Below are 23854 nucleotides of genomic sequence, written 5' to 3'. Positions count from 1 at the left end.
GAGGTGTGTGTCAAAGCTCCTTGCCCACTCTTGACTCTGGTACTCATACATCAACATCCTTTTTCATGACATTAGACTCCGCAACGAGCATGGTTTTTCATAGTCATGTCCCACTGTTCCAGAAAACTGCCAGAGGACACTCAGAGCTGTCCTCTCTCTTCCTCTGCTCTTGTTCCTATCTCAGAGAAGGATGCTTCTTGGGGTACCTTGCCTATGGCTTTTGGGTGCATTTAGACAATGGGAGGTATAGGTGGAAAACTTGAGCTCAGGAGAAGCCCGGGCTTATTTTTCCCTCTCTCTGCTTCTTGGAGTGTCTCCAGATGCTCCCTCAGCATCCTCCTCCATAGTTCCAGCTCCCCTGGGCAGTGTCTACCATGGCAGGTGGCCCTGGCTCCTGAGCTCTGAAGACACCCCCGGTTCCCATTGACTTTCAGTTTCAAGGATTGTGGCCGCTTTTGAAGACTCCAGTTTCTGTGTTCTCTCACCATCCGCTCTTTGACTCTTCCCAGTTCCCTGGGTTAAATCCCTTTAGTTTAAAAAGCCGAGAATTGTTTCTGTTTCTTGCATTACCTCGATATCTACCTCTGAAAAAGCACTCCCTCTTGTACACAAAAGCTTACAGATCTAGGTATTATCACTGGTAAGAATATACTCATTTTAAAAAATTTAATAAACTTTTATTTTGGAATAATTTCAGGCTTACCGTAAGTTTAGATTTATATACCCCTCCCCAATTTTCCCCTAATATAGACATTTTCCATCATCAGAGTTTATTTATCAAAACTAAGAAAGCAACTTTGCTACCATACTAACTGGACTCCGGATTGGATTCAGATTTCACCAGATTTTCCACTACTCTCCTTTTCTGTGTTCTAGGAGCCAGTCCAGGGCACCCCATTTCATGATCACCACATCTCCTTCACTTACTGTTGGCCACGACAGATTCTCAGTCTTCCCTTGTTTTTCATGACATTGACAGTTTTAAGTAGTAATGGTCAGGTATTATACAAAACGTCCCTGAATTTGGGTTTGTGTGATGTTCCTCTCATGATTAGCTGTGAGTTATAGTTTTGGGGGGAGAAGACCACAGAGGTGAGGTGCCCTTCCCAGTACTTCAAGTTAGAAATCACCTGGAATCGCATCTGCCAGGTTTCTCCCCTGCGTGGGTACCATTTCCCTCCTTTCCGTACGTGATGTTTTGAGTGCAGGTAACCAAGTCCAGCCCACGCTCAGGGTGAGGGGAAGTAAGTGGAAGGGGTTTTATCTAGATCTCTGTATTATTTGGAAATTTTAGTAAAGAATATGTGTCTCGGGCTTCCCTGGTGGCGCGGTGGTTGAGAGTCCACCTGCCGATGCAGGGGACATGGGTTCATGCCCTGGTCCGGGAGGATCCCACATGCCACAGAGCGGCTGTGCCATGAGCCATGGCCGCTGAGCCTGCGCGTCTGGAGCCTGTGCTCCGCAATGGGAGAGGCCACAACAGTGAGAGGCCCGCGTACCGCAAAAAAAAAGAATATTTGTCTCTTTTCTTTCATTTTTAAATTCAATTATTTATATATATAAGTGTGGACTCATATCTAGTTGTATCTAGTTGTTTTATACTTTGGGCTATAATCTCAAAGTATTTGTTGTTCAGATGGTCCAGCTTTGGCCAAGGGGAGCCCTTTCGTGTTGGCTCCTGTGTCCCTTTGACCTTCCGCCATCCCTTTGTGTTGTGAGAATTTCCTTATTTTCTGCACTAAAATATGGTTCATGCACATTTTGTTTCTCCTGTCCCTAGAAATCAGCTGTTTCTCCTAGGATAGGCCCAAATTTTCAAGTGACATTTCCCCCTCCTTTTGTGCCTCTATCACATTCACCAAAAGATGAAATAATGCATTTGTTCACTCAAGAGGTATTTATTGAGTAACAGTTGTATGCCAGATAGCGGACTCCTCCAGTTACATGTTTTTGAATAGAACAAATACTGCCTCTGCTTTCAAAAATATTAAATAAATACACACGCACACACACATATATATATTATATATATATATTTGTATGTGTGTGTGTGCTGTATATGCATGTGTTCATCTCTAATGAAATGTATTGGCTTCAGTAAGCTTCAGCGGTGCATTGTCACACAGCAGAAACCATTTTTACAAGACCGCTGGAATTTCCATGGGGCTAGCGCAGTTAATTTCCTGGATGTTTGTTCCAGAGGAGTGTTTCCTTAAAACCAAACGTCCAAACTACCAAACTCAATTTGACAAACCAAGCCCCCATGTGGTTCATGAGCAAAGAGATTGGAGGCGGGTGCTGATCTCAGCATCTGTGTGTGTTTTGGAATTCACGGGATAAATACCCTGATACAGGAGCTGTCAGGCCTGATTAATACTCGACTCTCACGCTGCGTGTGCCTTAACCTCTAGGCGTTACACTTGCTTCCTCGGTCCCCCGTGAGGCATCCGTCAGCATCAGCTTTCCCGAAACTCCTCTGCTGAGTGTTTCTCCTCTGTGTCATATGTTTATTTGTCATCTTTGCTAAAGGATTTTCAGTTTGAAAAATAATTTGCTTCAAGGATGAACTTGGGAAAGATGGGGAGCAGTTTTGTGGGAATGCCCACGGTGGGGGCCAGTTCATAACACACCCAAAAAGTCCATCGAATAGTACTTGGCACAAAAGAGCAGAGTAGCTTCTATATGAAGTGGGGCGGTTAGTAGGTTAAACCACCCCAAAACATGTAAATGATGACATCATTTCCATGGAAGGACAATTGATTGTACAGTGGGAACTATGTAACACAATCCTAGTGGTTGCTAGATAGAATATGACATGTTTATCTAATGCTGTGGAATACGAGATTATTTTTAAACATGGTGAGGTAGAAATCTAATTCCACCATGTGAAGATAGGTAGGTACAGATAATCCAAATATATGGAAGAATATACATCAATTACTAACCAGAGTTTTCCTTTGAGAAGTAGGTTTAGAAATAACTTTCACCTTCTGCCCTGTAAATGTCTTTATTTTTTGAGGATTTTATGACGAACGTGTAATATTTTGGGGATTCACCAAAAGTATTGAATGCTCGATGTAACATAATATTTTTATAGACAGTATCATTCAGAAAATGTTCCTTCTAAATAGTGAAATAATTATCATGTCTGATGCCTTTCAAATCACCTGCTACATGTAAGGGTATTTTGCATGGATAATAATAATAGACTGAAGATATGAAGAATATCTTCTCTCTAAGTACTCTGTTGGGTGTACTTCCTGCCTGCCAAGCATCTTTAAATATCATTCTGAGTGTCAAGAATGAACATCACTGGGGATTTTTCATGATGAATGTGGGCATCTATCCAGGAAGTAGATGGTTATTTTAAAGAATAAAAGCAGATCTGATTGTTTGGATCTGGTCAGTTTTAACCAGGAATGGATAGAGCAGTTACTTGTGGGACACTATAATTAGCGTCCTAGGGCTGATGAACAATAGAAATTTGTTCCCTCACAGCTGTAGAGACCAGAAGTCCAAAATCAAGGTGTTGGCAGTTTTGGTTCCTTTTGGAGGCTTTGAAGAATCTGCCTTCTCTCTTAGCTTCCAGTGGTTTCCCTCCAGCCCTTGAAGTTCTGTGGCTTATAGAAGCATCCTTTCAATCTCGGCCTCTGTCTTCATGTAGCATTCTCCTCATGTCCCTGTCTTCACATGGTCATTATCGTATAAGGACACAGTCATATTGGATTAAGGACCCACCCTACTCTAGTATGACCTCTTCTTAACTGATTACATCTGCAATGACCCTATTTCAAATAAGTTCACATTCTGAGGTCCTGGGGGTTAGGACTTCAACAAATCTTTTTGCTGTTAACAGACACTTAAAAGATATAGATGCCTGGATCCCAGCTGGAAACAAGAGCAAAAATAAACAAATGGGACCTAATTAAACTTAAAAGCTTTTGCACAGCAAAGGAAACCATAAGCAAAATGAAAAGACAACCTGTGGAATGGGAGAAAAGATTTGCAAATGGTGCAACCAACAAGGGATTAATTTCTAAAATATACAAACAGCTTATACAGCTCAATATAAAAAGCAAAGCACCCAATTGAAAAACGGGCAGAAGACCTAAATAGACATTTCTCCAAAGAAGGTATGCAGATGGCCAAAGGGCACATGAAAAGATGCTCAACATCACAAATTATTAGAGAAATGCAAATCAAAACTACAATGAGGTATTACCTCACACCGGTCAGAATGGCCATGATCAAAAAATTCTGCAAGTAATAAATGCTGGAGAGGGTATGGAGAAAAGGGAACCCTACACTGTTGGTGGGAATGTAAATTGGTACAGCCACTATGGAGAACAGTATGGAGGTTCCTTAAAAAAGTAAAAATAGAGTTACCATATGATCCAGCAATCCAACTCCTGGGCATATATCTGGAAAAGATGAAAACTCTAATTCAAAAAGATACATGCACCCCAATGTTTGTAGCAGCACTATTTACTATAGCCAAGACATGGAAACAAACTAAGTGTCCATCAACAGATGAATGGATAAATATATATATAATGGAATATTACTCAGCAATAAAAAAAATGAAATAATGCCATTTGCAGCAACATGGATGGACCTAGAGATTCTCATACTAGGTGAAGTCAGTCGACAGAGAAAGGCAAATACCAGGATATCACTTATTTGTGGAATCTAAAAAATGATACAAATGAACTTATTTACAAAACAGAAATAGACTCACAGACATAGGAGACAAACTTATGGTTACCAAAGGGGAAAATGGGGGAAGGATAAATTAGGAGCTTGGGATTAGCAGGTACACACTACTATATATAAAATAGATAAACAGCAAGGATCTACTGTGTAGCACAGGGAACTCTACTCAATATCTTGTAATAAAAATAATCTAAAAAAATGTATACATATAACTGAATCACTTTGCTGTACATCTGAAACATTGTAAATCAACTATACTTAAAAAAAAATAAAAAAGATATAGATGTCTGGATCCCAGCTGCTCAATCCAGTTATTTGCAGTTGGGACCCAGACACAAGCATTCCAAGAAATAACATGTGATGAATAACAAGGTCTGCTAGTCCCCTGCTGCAGACTAAGGACCATTCAGATGGTATCCTGAAGACAGTTGTTCCTTTGCTTAATGCAAGCTCATTATATGAAATGCAGTTTACATTGACAACACAGATATTTTGTTAGTGACTATTTTTCCTTCTACGAATAGCATTTTTCTACTCCATTAAAGGTCAAGAAATTTTTTTGTTCAGAGGGTTCCCCAGTGGGTTTAAACTAGAATTTCAGTCACCCATGCTAATAATTCAGAAACCTGCTTAGTTGAGGTCCTCCTTCCCAATAAGCATGGCCATGGGACAGGCCATCATTCCCTCAAAATAAAGAACTCCTTTTCCATGAAATGACTATGTGCTTTCCATCACACTCTCTAGATCCAGGAGGAGATCAATGCAAATGCCCATTTCCCCCTTCTTGGAAGGTCTCTATTTATAGCTTTTGTCTGTTGGCATGCACGTGAGGAGTCGGCACTGCCATTCACAGCAGATGGATCAGGCTCAGCCATATTTCCCTTCTCACAGGCACGGTCTGCTTGGCATGTGGAATTGCATTCCCTTGCTCGCTAATCCTCAGCGACGCGAGTCTCTCCCCCACCCGCCACGGCCCCCATAACCTCCCTTAGTTCCAGGAACTCTTTGTGAGCCAGTTGTACCAGCCCCCTGACATGAGAGCTTCACTTGCTGAGTCCTGATTTTGAACTCCTATACAGAGACAAGGACACTGCCCAGTTTCACCGTGAAGAATGTCAGGGGGCTGCTGTCGATATGGAAGGCTACACAGCAGGTCGGGGCAGAGCCCCGTTCCCAAAGCAGGAACTCTTTTGTGGGAGTTGTCAGGCTTTTTTGCAGAAGCAAGGTTTGCATCATTTTACCTGTACTCACTTTTTCTTTTTTTCCTCTTTGGGCGCCGGCTTAGTCAATAATTAAAGCATATCTGTGCCCATATTTCACATTCTTTTAAAAAGTTTAGGGACTTCCCTGGTGGCGCAGTGGTTAAGAATCCACCCACCAATGCAGGGGACATGGGTTCGAGCCCTGGTCTGGGAAGATCCCACATTCTGCGGATCAACTAAGCCCGTGCACCACAACTACTGAGCCTGCGCTCTAGAGCCCATGAGCCACAACCGCTGAGCCCGTGTGCCACAACTACTGAAGCCCATGCACCTAGAGGCCCTGCTCTGCAACAAGAAAAGCCACCACAGTGAGAAGCCCATGCACCGCAATGAAGAGCAGCCCCTCTTTGCTGCAACTAGAGAAAGCCCACATGCAGCAACGAAGACCCAACGCAGCTAAGAATGAATGAATGAACGAATAAATAAATAAATAAAAATTAAAAGTTTATTAGTTTATTTTTAACTAGTTTATTGGTAACCATATGCGATAATCTGTAGAGCCCCCTCCCCACAAATGCTGATGACTGAAAGGCAATGGAAGTGTTTTTTTCAGTTATCTCATAGTCCAAGTTGGGCATGCTGGATCCGGGAGTTGGCTTCCTTTCCTCAGTGATTCAGGGGCCCAGGTTCTGCCCATCGTGTGGATCAGCCTTGCCCTGGGTCTCTTTGTCAGCAGCATCATCACCATCGTGTTCATCATCATCGTCAGCAGTAGCAGCATCTGCATCCAGCAGGTGGGAGGGGATTATGAAAGCCTGGAGATCACATTTGATAACTTCAGCCTAGAATCGACATCTTGACCTCATCTCTCTATGGGGTTCTGTGTAAAGTTCCATTAAGAAAAGTCAAGTTTGGAATTGATTATATGAAACCGTTAATGTCCAGAATGTGAAGGAAGTAGATCCTGATCTTCCTCCCTTGGAGGTCTGGAAAGCCTCAAAGAGTCACCTTTACCTGGATGGTGTAGACCGGTCTGAAGGCCTGAACCTCCAGCTAGGAGTCACAACATTCTTGCATTCATTCATTCAAAAACATTTGTTCAGTGCCCCACATGTGTTCCAGGTGCTGAGGGTGAGTGCACATCACAAATGAGGTTTGACTTTCAGGGAGCCTACAGTCTGATGGAGGGAAGGCAGTCAATACATAAATAGACACAGCACGGAAGTGTTATATAATCTCAGCTGGAGGAGATGAGCCACAGCCGTGGAGAGTGAGTGATGGAGTCCTTTTATTTAGGAAGGTCAGGGAGTGTCTCCTGAGGAGGTGACCTGGATTTGGATAAGGATAGAAAGTCGCATGGAGACCTGGAGGGTGTCAGGGCAGCTGTAAGGGCAAAAATGAAGCTTTTCAAACATTAAGGTGGCCTTTCAAGCATGCTTCCGTGCAAACTTGCCCTTCCAGAACCGTTTACTGTTTGTGCCCCATTCCGTGCTTTCGTGCACGTCAGTGTCTCATATGAGCATCTGGAAGCCTTGCTTGCCCTGTTTTTCCTATCCACCTGGAAACCACTTCCTCATTGTCATGCAAGACTCGGCTCAAATGCAGCAACTTTTGTGATGCTTTTTACTGCCCTAGGCAGAATTTCCACTCACTCCTTTTCTTCACTGTATCTTGAATGTTTGTGTTCCCAGTTATATTTATGTGTTTCCATGGACATAAGAAGAGGGGTAGTTTGGGTCTGGCTGTCCGTCTTATCTCCAGGCATCCTGCATCGTGACCTGCCATAGTGATACTTAATGATTACTGAATGCGATTATGCGTATCCCTTAGAAAAATAAAACGAGAGCAACAAAACCATTGATTATAATTGATACCACTTACTGAACATTTACTTAGAACACTGTTCCAAATACTTAACATGTGCACGCTCATTCAACATGCACAATAACCGCATGAGATAGAGACTATTATTATTTATGGAAGAAGACACCGAAACACAGGAAGGTTAGAGGAGTGTGTCCGGAGTCCCACATTTATAATGACCATCATACACAAGTGTAATAACTAGTGTTTATTATGTTACCACTAAGCACTTAATGTGGATTGTTTTCTTTAATCCTCACACAACGCTTTGGAGAAAGTACTGTTAAGATACTCATTTTACAGAGGAAGGCATGAGAATGCAGAAAGCTTAAATAACTTGCCCAAGAACGCATATGGCTAATGCATGGCAGAGCTGGGGTTCAGATTCATCTGTACTTGGTTCCAGAATCCTCATCTTCACCCCAACACTTGAACGTGATGTGTTAGCACCAGAAAAGGGGGGGAAAAACAGTACCCACTTGTTATAAAGCTGGCTGCTCAAGGTAAACATTCGGCAGAATCCACCGACGCCGTGTGCTTGGAGCTGCTGTGTGTGCCAGGTGAGGCTGCGTCCTGCTTCTCTTGATGAATAATTCACCACCTGGAACCCTGTGTTTACTTCTGCTGTTGTCCTCCCAGTAGATGAGGAAGGAGCACAGCCGTCCACAAAAGCAGAGTTATAGGGTGAGAACACAACACAGAGAACGCAAGAGGGTTATTTATAGTCCAGAATCCCAGGCTGAAAAGAAGGCATGCGAGGAGCTGAATCATTTCCCAGGGAATCTGGGAGGACAGTGGACGGTGGCAATAAAGAGCCCCCAAAGGGTCAGGGCTGCATACCAATTACAGCGACTTCCAGACACTTAACACGCACGGCACTTAGCACGCGATCAAGGACATGTTCTGTCCGGGAAGGAAAAACAACTTCTGATGTCTCCCCCTAAGCAGAGAGGCAGCCTGTCTGACACTGTTGTTGCAACACAACTCTAATTTAAATTCCAGGTTCCGTGATAATGAGTTGGCAGCCCCATCACTCAGGCTGGCATATCTTGATACAAGGGAAAACGTCCAGTCCAGTTTGACTCTTTAAAAAGCTGTCCATGCCAAGCTTCACATAAAAGCGGGGAGAGCGTGGTGATGTATCCTCTTCCTGCAGACCAATTTGTGAAACTACAACAATCACTGTTCAGTCAGCTCCCCAATTACCTCTTTTCTCATTAAATGTATGGCTTTCTGCTTCCTTAGAACTCTGTAGGTTGCAACAGACTGAATTCTAAGTAAACTCAGCTCAAACAAGGGAAATAGGAAGGATTTATTCATGCTCTTGCAACCAAAGAGTTTCAGGGTGGGACTGGCTTTTGGCTGTGCCTAGACCTTGTATGCTATTAGGAAGCTCTGTTTCTCCACTTCTTAGAACTGCTTTCAGCTTTGTTGGTTTTTTCTCAAGGTAATCCATGTATGTCCTGGAAACTCCAGACCCACACCCACCGTATTAGTTTCTTGGTAGTAACAAACTACCACAAACTACTTAAAACAAGAGAAATTCATTCTCTCACAATTCTAGAAGCCAGAAGTCTGCTTGTAGGATTGGCTCCTTCTGGGGGCTCTGACAAAGAATTCCTTCCATGCACCTCTCCTAACTTTTGACTGCTGCCAGCTACCCTTGGCGTTTTTTGGTTTGTGGCTGCATCACTCCAGTCTCTGCCCCTGATGTCACGTCACTTTCTCTCTGTGTCTGTTTGCCTCAAATCTCCCTCCTTTGTCTTATCAGGTCACTAGTCTTTGGATTTAGGGCTCATACTAAATCCAGGATGACTTTATCTCAAGAGACTTGACTACATCTGCAAAGACCCTTTTTCCAAATAAGGCCACTTTACCAAGTGCCAGGGGTTGGGACTTGGATGTTTCTATTTGGCGACACGCACTGCAACTCACAACACATACCGATGTATAAACTGCAATACAAACAGAGCAAACCTCAGAAGTCCTGGGCTAATGCTCATCAGCTCTGATGACCTGGTTTAAGGAATAACTCCACTTCTATGCTAATCACTGCAGCTAGAAGAATTCAGTGCTCTCACTGGCCAGTCCGAGGACATGGGCTGACCAGTCCATACCAGTTTGACAAACACAACGAGAGCAAAGAAAACATCTTGAGGGACACTTAAAGAAGATGTGCACTCAATGTGAATGAATTGATTAAAAAATAACTGAAAGTCTGGAAGAAAGTGAACTTGGAAGAAGTTGTAACATAAAATGCTGCATATTTGTTGCAAAGTTCATGGTGGCCAAAGGTGCTTGCTTCATTTTCAGGCCATTAAAAGATCCAGGAGTGCTATATCGGTTTGAGTGGGTATCTACGTGGAAAGGGAATGTTTATGGAACATTTGAATCTTTTACTGAGTTATTGTAGGCATTGTAGGCATCTCTTAAGGAGTTTCTTGGATGAAGGGAAGGAAAAGTACATGAATATATGAATGTGAAATGGTTAAAAAGGATGAATGAATGAATGAATGAGTAAATGGGCATTTGTCCATCTCAATCCTCTTGAGTTTCCCTGTTTTTAGAAATTGTGCTTGGATTTTTGCCTTCTTATTAAAATCATGATAATCAATGTCACTGATGGGCTTAAAGCTTGTTGTGCAATTCAGGCACAGAGCAAATGAGGAATTCAGTTTTGGTTGTTTTGTCCATGATCTTATTCTGCCAGGTTGCGCAACACGGTGGGTTCTTAGAAGATGCTAGTTAATACATTTAATTCTCTTATGGACCTCTTCCTTTAGACTCTTTCACATCCTTAAACAATTTTAAAAAACACCAGCTGTTTATGGGCATGCCACATCTTTAGCAAAGCTTCTTTGACCAAATGCATTATTTAATGACCTTTGTTCATCTTCCACTCATATTTATTAAGCACCTACTATGTCCTGGGCAGTGACATGGGAACTGGGAACGTGCTGGTGAACTACAAAGGCTCTTCCCCTACCCCTGCCCCCTCCAGCAGTTTCCATTTCAGTAGGAAGATATCAAATGATACAAACAAATTAAGTTAATAAATAAGATTGCAGGGGAGAAGGGGGTGCTTTGTGAAGGAAACAGAGCTAACCTGAATTTTGGAAGCCGGTGTTTGCTAGGCTGCTGTGATGAGAGTGGAGAGCAGAGACCATACCCTTGACAGACAGTGAAACCCAATGATGGGGAGGGTGTGTCATTGTCGGTTTTACACAACAACTGATAATGATTCTGTGCCGCATATTGCTACATGCAAATTCTGTTCTATGGTTCTTCCCACAATTCCATGCCACAGAAGAGGAGGATGTGGGGGAAAAAATTTCAAGTATGCAAAGGAACACAACTTGCATGGGAGGCAGGAGATAGGTCGCATAGGTAGCTGATATGGTAACACTTTCCTAAAGAGGAAACCAGGGGAAGACACTTCGGTAAGTGAAATGTCTCATCCCTTCCTTTACTAAGCAACATTTTTGTAGTTTGTCCTCGGAGTTGTTAAAGCAAAGAAAAAAGCCTGTCCCTTGCCTACTTGAAATCCTTGGCTATTTTTCTGATTTTGGTGAGATTGGTTTTCTTGCAGGGCTGTATCCTTGATTATAGCTGTCAGGGAGCTCAGAAGTGAGTAATGATAGTGAATAAACCATGGACCTTCTGGGGCTCTTACAACTGCCTTCTACAGAGTGTCTTGCCTTCCACTTACTTTTGTTCTGCTTGCAGTGATGTTCTGTCCCTTGACAGTTAGGATGTCTTTACTTCGGATGATTTTTTTTTTTTTTTTTTTTGCGGTACGCGGGCCTCTCACTGTTGTGGCCTCTCCCGTTGCAGAGCACAGGCTCCGGACGCGCAGGCTCAGCGGCCATGACTCACGGGCCCAGCCGCTCCGCGGCATGTGGGATCCTCCCGGACCGGGGCACGAACCCGTGTCCCCTGCATCGGCAGGCGGACTCTCAACCACTGCGCCACCAAGGAAGCCCCACTTCGGATGATTTTTACAGGCCCATCTCTTATTTCCAAAGTAGCCACAGGGAAGCTGTGTTTTAAATGAAAGTGAATGGAAATGGGTTTGGGGGGGGTACGTTTTGTGATATTTTCTTTGAGGTCACTGAAAACTTCTAAAGGTGATTGTAAAACCATGGCAGAAGAAGAACAATGCTAGAGCCCCTTCCCACTATTCTAATGTCAAGCCCAGGAGGGTAATTTTAAATTAATTCTTTTATTTATTCAGTAAACACCTAAGGAACATGAACCATGTAAACGACCATGAAAGACACCCCCAGGGACAAGCCTTGTCTTCTAAGAAATTACCTTCTGGTGGGTAGTGAGAGAGCGGTGCATTCCGAAAACAATTTCACAATCAATTATTTAACTGCTGTTGGGTTAAGTGTTAAACTGAGAAGTACAGAAAGCCAAGTCAATTTAAATTAGGGAAATCCCCAAAACACAGCTTTTTTTTTTTTTTTTCACCCCTGTAACCCCAGAGTTTGAGACATAGTAGGTGCTTGCCAACGACAGTAACAATTTGAATGAATAAATGAATTCGTGGAGGTGTGTAGACTTGCACAATAAGGATCTTCCTGGAGCCAAATTGCCATTTATAAAAAGGGACACAAAATCAAGGCTCCTTTCCGTTTTCAGGTATTTCTGATGGAATTGACTCATTTTGTTAGAACTTTAAGAAGACATTCTCTTGCCTTTTTCCTTCTTACTCCGATGCTCCCTGAGTTCTTTCCAACTAGGGTGGAAGCAAGTCTTGTCATGGTTTTCAGAACTGTGTGGTTTTCAAAAAAAAAGGGCTTCCCTGGTGGCGCAGTGGTTGAGAGTCCGCCTGCCGATGCAGGGGGCACGGGTTCGTGCCCCGGTCCGGGAAGATCCCACGTGCCGCGGAGCGGCTGGGCCCGTGAGCCATGGCTGCTGAGCCTGCGCGTCCAGAGCCTGTGCTCCGCAACGGGAGAGGCCACAACGGTGAGAGGCCCGCGTACCGCGAAAAAAAAAAAAAAAATGCAGAGCAATCTGCCTTATCAGTATCGCTTCCAATTAATGTAATCTTGTTTCTGTTATTTCCACATATTTTTCAATCCAGCGAGCCTCATTACATTTGCAAGTGCATTAAATTAGAGCCTCTATAGAGGGAGAATGATGATTATCAGCTAATTTAATTATGTTTCTACATTTGCAGCATTTAATGATGTCTGCCATCGTTGTGGGGATTCTTCCATTGGCTCCAGGTAGAATTAACACTGATCCCATGTAAAGTTTACGTTATCAGACAAAACTTGACAGCTCATTGAGGTGCATGTTCAGTAAGTTTTGAATCTAATCAAAATTGATTTATGTGCAATCAAATTACAGGAATAAAGAAACAGCTTCACATAATTTAGTTGCTGATTATAGTACTGCTTGCCTCTGAAGTCACACCGATGTGCGTCTCTTAGTTTTGTACCATTTCACCAATATCTAAAATTCTATATAGACTTTTTTTTTCCTTCCTGCTGCTTCTTTTTTTTAATTTTCACATTGCATAGTGGTTGGGTCCTGAGCTTCTGATACAGATCAGATTGACAATTTGTGCCCCCGTGAGCTTTGTGTCCTGTTCAGCAAACATTGTCTGAGTGTCCTTAAGTGTCAGGCACAGGAACCTGGTACTAAATGCCCAGATGGGTCCTCAGAGTAGGAGGGAAGCCCCCCAGAAAGGGAGCAGTGAGTGTTCAGGAGCTGGTGCTGATGTTGGAGGGACCTGAGTCGTCATTCTTCCTCCTTCCCTAAGGATTCTCAACCAAGTCAAAAATAGGTACACAAACCCAGTGGGGTTTAAAGGACAGAATTCTGTTTATTACCCATTGGAAAATGGTGCTTTTATATTTGCTCATCAGACACTTATTTAATAGTTATTGTGTGCCAGATACAATTTAAAGGACTTGGCAAACAGAAACCCACTTCATCGTTATTATAGCCTAAAAACAAACTACTATTCTTCCCCTTACCCCTATTTTAAAGGTGAAACTGAGGGACAGAAAGCTGGACTATTTTACCTGGGACCACTCACCTGGTGTGTCTAAGAATCAGGATTCCAATCCAGGTGGTCTGGTTCCAGAGTTTGTAATCCTAAACACGCTGCCTTGTTGCTTCTCCTAAAGCTGAAATTGGCTGTCGCTCAACCTCCTTTACCCCTGAAGTCATATCTAGACCTTGGAAGTGACTGAGAGGTTTGGAGGGCATTGGTCTACCTCTCCCAACATGGGAATGAGATCCAAAGAGAGGGAGCTTGAAGCTGGTCTCTAGAAGGTAGAGCCCTGGCCCCTGTCCTAGGTGTACTTACTTGTCCTAGATACCGCTTACCTGTCCTAGGTGAGCTTAGGAGATGGGGTCAAAATGAAAGCAGGTATTGTTTGGAGGTAGCAAGCAGGAGGAGGAGAAAGAGAGGGAGAGAGGGGGAAAGGAGGAGAGAGAGAGATATATTGAGAGAAGCTCACCCATCAGAAGAGTCCTTCCAGCCCCCTTGAGGAAGATTGGGTGAGGGGGAAGATTGAAGACATGCTTCCCCAGATGCTTATAACCCAGTGGAGGACTGGTGTAAATCCCTAGTGTGTGGGTCATGGGGGAATGCACAAAGGAATAAGATGAGAATTGTTAACATCTAGACTGAATCTTAGGAATCCATGACATGTGATGGATGAAGTAAATTTTCGGACAAATAGGCAGCACCTTCTGAAATGAAGTCATGGTAGTGGGAAGGGTCAACCGTTCAGTGAGGCTGAGGGAGGGTGGGGAGTTAGAGGAAGATGATGCTAGAGCCAAACAGTGAATGGACAGGTGGGTCCCACAAGGCAGGGATGATGTTTGAATAAAATGGAATGTGTCCTGGTGTGAAAGGAGAACCTTCATGAAACTTTTCGACATTCTCTAATTGCAAGTGGCTTCAAACAATCACTCACCATAGTCATCATCCTCAACCTTTTTCTCTGCAAGGCCCACAGTAAATATCACTAAATCTGGCAACAGCAGTAAAAACATAATTGTTGCCGCAGTGTCAGTGTCTCCAAGTGTCCATAAAGGCATCTGGGTCACTGTTTGAACATAACCATGTAGGAGGCTGATCAACTCTCTTATTTGTTCATGATGACATGCCGGTAGACAAGATACTGTTCTGGGATATCAGTTGAGTGTTTCATTCTGCCTCGTACAGCCTACGTGTGTGTCCTGCTCAGTTCACTGTTCTCTCTGGAGGATAAACCCTTAAGAATGTTTACTCAGTGGTAGCGAAAGTATATTTTGCATCTTGCTCAAAACTTGGTAATGTGTTCATGAAGAGTTTATTGATGGAAAACCACTGGGATTCTCCTAAGACTGCAGTGTATTCCAGTAGTGGGATGTGATTTTTTTTTCCGTGATGTATGGATAAGCACTTTGTCGTCATTTTAGGTATTTATTTTTTCAACATTATTTTTCAAATATAGAAAAGATCAAGAGCCATACCATATATCCACCACCAAGATACCACAACTAAGATTTTATCATATTTGTTTTATCACATATTTATCCATCTAGCCATGCATGCATCTGTCCGCCCTATTTTGGTTTTCATGCATTTCAAAGTGAGTTGCCAACATCAATACACTTCACCTTGTACACTTCCGGATGCAGATTGTTAACAAGAGGTCACTATTTACCCGTGGCTTTTTTTTCAAGATATATTTATTTACATTGAGATACACAGATCTTAAGTGCATCATCTGATGAGGTTTGACAAATGAGTATACTTGTATAACGTGAACTTCTGTGAAGCTATAGAACTGTCTCCTCCAAAAGTTTAGGTGTGATTTGTATGTGTATTAGAAAAATAATTCACATAGCAAACCTATGACTGCATGAATAGTTTAAATTAAAAACTGAATGTGTTTGTGTATATATGTACACAGGTATGTGTGTATACACATGTGTATATATATTCGTGTGTGTATGTATGTGTGCATACGTATGTGTGTGTATGATTTGCACTGGATAAATAATACAGGCAGTGTGCAGATGTGGCAAAAATTCTAAGTGTGCCACAAGTATCCCTGTATTTGGTAATTACAAGCCTAGGGAAGAGGTAACCTCATCCTATTAGCATTGTCTTCAGGAAGAACATAGCACACAGAAAGTGCAGGACTACACAGATGTAATGCCCAGGATGAATGCAAAGAAACACAGTGTTACTTGTCCGATTGAGGATGTTGAACGACTTTTTGCTCTGAGAGTACCAACAGCTACAATTTTTCAAAGTCAGCCTTGATTTACATTGTATTTTTTAAGTGTTCATTAATGTCACGGAGGCTTAAGTTGGGATCAGCTGTCTTGGTTTAAAAGAAAATAGGTTATGCTTTCATCTTTTGACCCCAAAACATGTAGACAAAAATCAACATTAATTGGCAGGAGGAATGAGGGTGGAGAGGACGGGTGTCTGGCTGCAATATTCTTAGAAAGAGTATTGAGAGAGATGCTTACAGCCCCTTAACTGGGGATGACAACTAGGTTTTAATTAACAGCAAGTGAGTCTTGTGGTCAGCCATCTGACATTTAGGTGGATCACACAAAAGCCTTTCCATTTGTACCACATTTATTTCCAGCTTAATTAGTCCTTCTGAGATAGCCTTGCTATTAGCAACAGCATCTCCATTTAAGATCCTTTTAACTAGACTTTTTATTATTTTTATTTTTTATTTTTTATTCTTCTCATTTTGTACTGGCTTAACATTATAAAGGGTCTGGGCTAACTCATTTTAATGACCTCTGCTACACAAATGCTAATTTTACATTTGGCCTTATTTCAGGAGATTTTTTTTTTAAAGACCACTGCTTTCAGAAGGACAAAAACAGAAAGATTAAACCCCTTACTGTCATCTGCCTGAAAAGTCCTGTGGTTTCTTGTGACAGGAAGAGGGTTTTCAAATCCCTCCTTGGCCTAAGCTTCTGTGCTTGACGTCTCATTATTTAACTCAGCTGTTTCAGCCTCACCTTCACCCAGTTAATTAAGTAACTCATTGAATGTATTATTCAGTTTTGATTCCCCTGTCCATGACAGAGAGAGATGGGGGATGCTTCTTCATCCTTGTCCTCCTCCCACTTCCTCTTGCCTCTTCTTTCTCTTCTTCTACCCAAAGAAGGAGAAAGAAAAGTGCAGGAGAGGAAATTTTGTTGCAGGAAGAGAAGAGAGGATATTATCAGCTTAATCAACCATCAGTTCCTGGAGTGCGTTGTTTATTTTTATTTATTTTTTTAATAGAACTATACTCAGAAGATGAGAACTATACTCAGAAGATTGATGATGGTGATGATATATCTTGATGATAATCATAACATCACTCTATTCAAGGCAGTGTTTTAGGTGTCTTTCTCATGTGATCTTATCTAATACTCATAGCAGCTCTATGAGGGAAGCACGAGAAATAGCCCCACTTTACAGATAGGAAAGCTAAGATTTAATTGAGCAAACTAATTTATTTATATCTCATAGCTAGTAGGCATCCGAAACTTAATTTGAACCCAGAACTAGCTGATTCTTTTTTTTTAATTAAAAAAAATTCTTATTGGAGTATAATTGATTTACACTGTTATGTTAGTTTCAGGTGTACAGCAAAGTGAATCAGTTATACATATACATATATCCATCGTGATTCGTAACATTCATGATATCAAGGGCATCTCGGTTAGATATCTGTGTATTTGTAGTCGAGTTTATATTCCTAAACTTGGTGGGTAGGGATTTATGATGAAAGTATGAGAAGGATGTCTAAATGGTAGGTTACCTCCATTTCTTGATCTCTTAGTGACAGTTGGAGAAAGCTGACTTTCCTCTAGGGCTGTGGTCCTCAACCAGGGGCAGTTTTGTCCCCCAGAGACATCTAGCCAAACAGCTATGATATATGACCCTTTATGTGTGTACAGTAAATCCAATAAAAGTTGTTTAACTGTACCCTATTGAATATATATGGATTTTGTGGGGAGGAGGGGACTGTACTTGGACTTAGCTAGTTGTTTGTCGACCTGGCTGGAAATAAATAAGACATTTAACATGGATGAAAGTAGAAGAGGGGGGGTAGTGGAGGGGGTTGTGTGCACAGGGAAAGAGAAAGAAACACTAACATGAGAAGGCAGATGGAAATGTAGAAGGTCAAAGCCAGAGTAATTGAAATAGACTTTGGAAATTGTGGATCTGAGAAAGAATTAGAGGTTAAGGGGTAGGTAAATAAGAAGATAAGGAAAAGTAAAGAGACAAATTGAATAAAACCAAAATAGGTGTGTATGTGAAACAGAGAGAGAAAGAGAAGAAAATGCATCTTTAATGCCTACTTAAGGAAAAGGAAGGTAGTTCCTTATAAGAAGGTGAAGTAGAAATAATTTTTGATTAAAAAAAAAGCCCTCCTTATCATGAAACATATTTTTGGGGGGTGTACCCCAATGAAAAGGCAAGCAGTATAGAGAGGTGGGCAAAATGCAGGCTCTGACACCACATTCTATAAGTTACTCCAAGTGTTGCTAACTGGATGCTAAGTGTCAGGTACTGATCCTAGGTGAGAATCCAGCATGGAAAAAAACAAGTGAACTCAGACTCTAGTGGCTACGGAGACAGAAAAATAAATAAGAAAATCAACCTTTTCGTGCAAATAATGGTAAATGCAATAAACAAAATAAGACACAAAGATGGTGGAACATGACTGCGTTTCAGAGGTGGGCTCACCGATGAGCTGGTGTTTGAAATGACACCAAAATGGGATGAAGGATCCATCCACGTGGATGTAGCAAGCAGGAGCTTTGCAGGGGTAGGGTGGAGTGAGTGCAAGCAAACAGCCCCAGGTGGGCATGAGCCACTGCATTGAGAAGCTGTCAGAGGTCAGCATGGCTGAAGGGGAGTGAGCGGCAGGAGGTGGGGATAGTCATTAGGGAATGGGTCCAATAGGGCTGCATGGGGAGTTGAGTTTCCCTGCTTGATGAATGTTTCCTGAGGATAGACCTGGGTTTTATTTCTGTATCTGCCACTTACTAATTGAATCTTCTGAATATAATTACTTCATCTCTCTGAACCTCAGCTTCCTGCTCCCTGAAGCACAAATGATACTAAAACTTACAGCTTAGGGTTGCTGTAGAAGTGATGCAGGTAAACCACTTGGGGATGGGCTTGCCGTATAGTCAGGTTTCTTATATGCTAGCTAAAAATCAAAACAATAACAAAACATTTGGGGAACCTTGGACCAGCTGTTATAAAGATATCTGGAAAACAAAATCTTCCCTAGTCCACTGTTGGTGGGAATGTAAAATGGTGCAGCCACTATAGAAAACAGTATGGAAATTCCTCAAAAAATTAAAAATAGAGCTACCATATGATCCAGGAATTCCACTTCCCAGTATACATTTGAAGGAAACAAAATCACTATCTTGAAGTGATATCTGCATGTGCACTGCAGCATTATTCATAATAGCCAAGATGCAGAAACATCCAAGTGTCCATCAACCGACGAATGGATAATAATCTGTGGTATATACTGATGATGGAGTATTATACAGCCGTTAAAAAGAAGGAAATCCTGACATTTGCGACAACATGGGTGGATCTTGAGGGCCTTATGCTTACCGAAGTAAGTCAGACAGAGAAAGACATATACCGTATGACCCCCGCTTATAGGTGGCATCTAAAGAAGTGAACTCACTGAAACAGAGAAGAGATACCTGGTTGCCAGAGGTGAGGGGTTGGTGGAGGGGGAATTGGGTGAAAATGGTTAATGGGTACCAACTTCCAGTTACAAGATGATTAAGCTCTGGGGATATAATATACCGCATAATGAGTATAGTTGGCAATACTGTATTGTATGGTTGAACATGGCTAAGAGACTAGATCTCGAAAGTTCTCATCATGAGGAAAAAACTTTGTAACTATGGGGAGTGATGGACGTTAACTAAACCTATTGTGGTGATCATTTCACAGTATATACATACATCAAATCATTATATTGTACACCATAAACATACAATGTTATATATTTACTATATCTCAATAAAACTGGGGAAAAATCTGAAATCCATGGAGAAATAAAAGGACTTTATAATAAACAGTATGGAGATCACGTGTCTGTTTTTATCCATTGTCTTGCTGCGATGATCTTCCTTTGGTTATAGAACAATGTTACAGCAGTTCCTCCCCTATGTATCTGTGGCTGCTGTCCATGTGTGGAAATTCCGTCTTGGGGGAGACAGGGACATGCGTCTTTTGACAATATTGTTGGATTTCAGTGGAGCGGAAATAAGCTTTCCGACGTGAGAAGGCAGCCTCACTGGGGTATTTTGCTTGAGGTATTCTTTTGACGGTGCCGTGCCCCTGTGACACCCAGAAAAGCATCTCTTTACCTAAGTGCCTGCGAGGCCACCCAGCCTGGATTCAGTGATAAAGCTTAAGCAGCCCTCAGGGCCTGTGACCTCAGAGAGTTACTCAGTCTGACTTCATCAGTGGTGCCTCTTATTTGCCATTATATTTCTTATTACCAGAGCTGATCTTTTTTCTTAAAATCTGTTAACCTTATTTAGACAAGGGGAAGGGACCATTTGAGCTCTCAGACCGGAAGCTGATGGGAAATTGTAAGCCTCCAAAATAGGGTGAGAGCTTCCTGTTGTTTGGGGTCCTGGCGGAGGTTACTTTAAAAAAAAGAGGGAGAAAGAGAAATCGGAGCATAAGTGTTCCTGGGGTTGGCTGGTCTCTCCCCAGGGCGTGCCTTTTTTTCGAGCCTTTGGGGGAAATTCTCAATGGCTGTATCTATCTTACAGATGAAGGTTGTGGGAACCCCAATGTCGATGTGGCGGGGGTTAGGAGGTCGGATTAAATGTTCAGCACTGCTGTCTATGGCTATAGCCCGAGAAAGAGTATTCTTCCATAGGTAGGCAGAAAGGGCTCTTGAATGTCTAAATCCACAGACTTTTTAGTCTGGTAGACATTCAGTGACTTGTAATTGGCCGCGTGTATTAGTGACTTTAAAATCCAGGCTCTGTATCAAACCCTTTATGTTCATTTCTCATAAACACAAACTGCATATATATATGTATATAATATTCATTCTGTTGTACCAGTTACACTAGTGATTGATGGAGGCTCAAAATGGTTAGGAAAGCTAAGAAATGGCAAGACTGCCTTCTGTTGTGTGTTCATTTATTCCTCTATTAAAAACATTTTTTTTCCCTGTGGACTGTATTATGAGTACAACAGGAAAGCAGATTGGCTGAGTAGTTAAGATCTCACCAGCTTTGGGGTAGAACAAACCCGGTGTGAATCCCAGAGCCTCCGTTTGTCAGATCTGTGACCTTGGGCAAGAAACCTAACCTCTCTGGGTTTATTTCCTCTAAAATGGAGATGATCATTGTGTCTGCTTCACAGGATTAAGTGAAGTCTTTTTTATGTTATATTAATCAATACACATTTACGTGTAATATAATCTTGTATTTATATCAATTTTTATCACTAAGAATGATTTTTTAGAGGATGGTTAGTCATTGTTGTCGCCTTTGAGAAGCTGATAATCTCATGGAAGACACAGGCACATATAAAATGCACTGTAAATACACACCCAAAGGAAATCAACCCTACAATAGAAGTGCCGGATAAAGGGCATGGTTCCAGGAAGAGAGGGAGAAATCAGCTTTGTATAGACAGAGCGGAGGAGGAGGTGAGATTAGCTTTGGTAAGCACGTAATTGGGTAAGCAGAGAGAGGGTGATTCAGAGGGAGGGGACAGGGTGACCCAGTTTTTGGAACATAAAGAATGTTTATGGACAAATACATTCGGACGGAGCATAGCGTCTGGGGAGGAACATCATAGAATGTGAGTCTAGGAAAGTAGGTGGGATTAGTCAGAACATGAGTCATGAGATTTATTTATTTTCATTTTATATATTAATATATTGTACCCAACATAAACCTTTAACACACTTGGCAAATTAAGCTCATACATTGAGGTCAGTAGTTGATGCATCTGAACAAAAAATAACTAAGTATGAAAAAATTACTAACCCTCTAATTAATATACCAGAAATCAGATAGATTTCTGTTATTTCTGATCACCTGAAACTCACAAATCTGGAAGTCGTAAAATAAACAGGCAAGCAAGAAACCAGAACATCGTTTAACTTTCAAAGTTTGAAACTCTAAAGCACTCTGCAGAAAACCGGTTGTGAATCTGGAACCAAATTAAACGAAATGACAGCAGGAAGTACAGCTGACCATGAAGGCAGGCGCTGGAAGAACATTGACACATATCCACATATCTTCAGGAACACAGCAATCCAGGGCTGTTTAGCAGGAGAGCAAGACATTCTAGGGTTATCAGCATCTTGGAGGTGGCACGGTACTGAGTTACAAGGCCAAAGTCAACCATCCATGTTTTAGGGAGTGGAGGCAGTGAAATAATTTTACAGGGATTTCACCCAAAATGGTTAGCATAACAAAGTTTCCATATTTAAAGAGATCAGCCTTCATGATTTGAAATAGTCAGCATTTATTTTCTTATCTCAGTCCCAGGACAGTATTAGATAATTGGTAATTAAATTTCTATTACTTTCTCCCAGCACAATGTCTATGTCCTATAAATTGTATAGGCCTGCCAACACAAAAGAGAAAGTAATCAAAACTTTAAAGGGAATACTCTTAATTCTCTTCTTGGGTATAAAAACCAAATGACAGGCTCTGCAAGTAAACGTGGCATTTGGGAGAGAGGGTGAACAAGCAGAGAGAAATTTAATTATCCTAAACTGTCTCTTTTAAGGTACTTTTCCCCTGCATTCATGTAAGAATTGTAATGAGTGTTTTGCAGAACGAGTTACTAATAAATCACATGGCATCATTTTTCATTTTTCTGAAAAAGCTTAAATGGTTATTTCCTGGTGACTTTTTCAATTCACTCTCGGGGATCAGAAGTTCAGCACCCACATTATTTGGATTTACACACTCATTATACTTTTAAAAACATTTATTTTTGGCATATTAACTCGTAGTACCATATTTTCAAATTTAGGAATACTCCACTGGAAGCTAAACCAAGAAGATGGTTAAATGTATGTCCTTTGATGAGTGAACATATGTACACACAGATTGAGTAACTTTCCCATTACACTAGCTATATAGTGTTTAGCCCTCCATTAGCAAATATTCTACACTTCATGTTGTCTTATTCATAACACCCATTCCAAAGTATAGAAAGTTGACAGAAAAAAAAGAGACATCTATTGGAATATATCTATTCCAACTCCATGCTGGCTTGGTTTGAGCAGAGGTGGGAGTATAGATTACTTAAGGCTGTAGACAATAAAATTTGCATTCCTGGAGCAAAGAGTTGGTTACTTAATCTTGTGGAAAGAGCTACTATCCATTTTCTACCAGAAAGCGAAATGCCAAACCAAGGTCACAGGGACAGAAATATTGCTGCCCAAGAAACTGTGGTTGACAGGATGGCTACAGTCCAAGTGAATACTATAAATATTTAATTTTCCAAGAGAGTTGTGGCGCCACCTAGCAATCAACAAAGCTCTGTCCATGTCTTAGAGCAGTGGAAGCTCGTCTCCGTATACTCAACAGGTAGCATAAGAATACTAATTTTTTTTTTCCAAGTAGTTTGTACCAGTTCTGCTGAACTTCAGCTGTGCTGTGCCTTCTCTAATTGGCATAAATCTTGCTTTGACTGTTGGATGTCTTTCTGGAATATCTGATTCATAGGAGGAAACTAACTATTCAATTAAGTGGTTCTGTTTAGTCCTTGTAGTGTTAGGATCCTTACAAGAATGGTTTAGTGGCTGTTGAAATAGACCATTGATCTATCAGCATCAATTACCAGGAGACTTGTCCTTTTAGAAATTGCATCTTTTGTTGCTACCAGGGGTCTATTTAATGGACTGGAATAGCAGTGACCTGGAAGAAGTCAGGCAGTTTTTAGAACCATCTTATATCAAGAAGGAAGAATATTAATTACAGTAAAATAATTGTAGGGGAGGAAAACTTTTCCCTCTTCCCTTCTAGGATCTTTGGCTGGCCTAATAATTAAATTGACATAAGGCAGA

General features: G+C 41.5%; 1 protein-coding gene and 1 long non-coding RNA gene across 26 annotated transcripts in view; one reads left to right on the top strand and one right to left on the bottom strand.

Moving 5' to 3' along the window:
• RBFOX1 (RNA binding fox-1 homolog 1) overlaps positions 1–23854 on the top strand; it is a 2180200-nt gene that overhangs the window by 1205919 nt on the left and 950427 nt on the right. The window lies entirely within an intron of this gene.
• LOC137206369 (uncharacterized) lies at positions 6399–8731 on the bottom strand. The gene is made up of 2 exons (XR_010934627.1): positions 8258–8731; positions 6399–7693 (listed from the first exon to the last, which is right to left on the bottom strand). It is a non-coding gene; the product is annotated as an uncharacterized lncRNA (long non-coding RNA).

This window comes from Pseudorca crassidens, chromosome 15, assembly GCF_039906515.1.
Source record: "Pseudorca crassidens isolate mPseCra1 chromosome 15, mPseCra1.hap1, whole genome shotgun sequence".
Lineage (NCBI taxonomy): Eukaryota > Metazoa > Chordata > Mammalia > Artiodactyla > Delphinidae > Pseudorca > Pseudorca crassidens.
The sequence above is the reverse complement of the archived record's forward strand: the minus strand, read 5'-3'. Positions and strand labels throughout refer to the sequence as shown.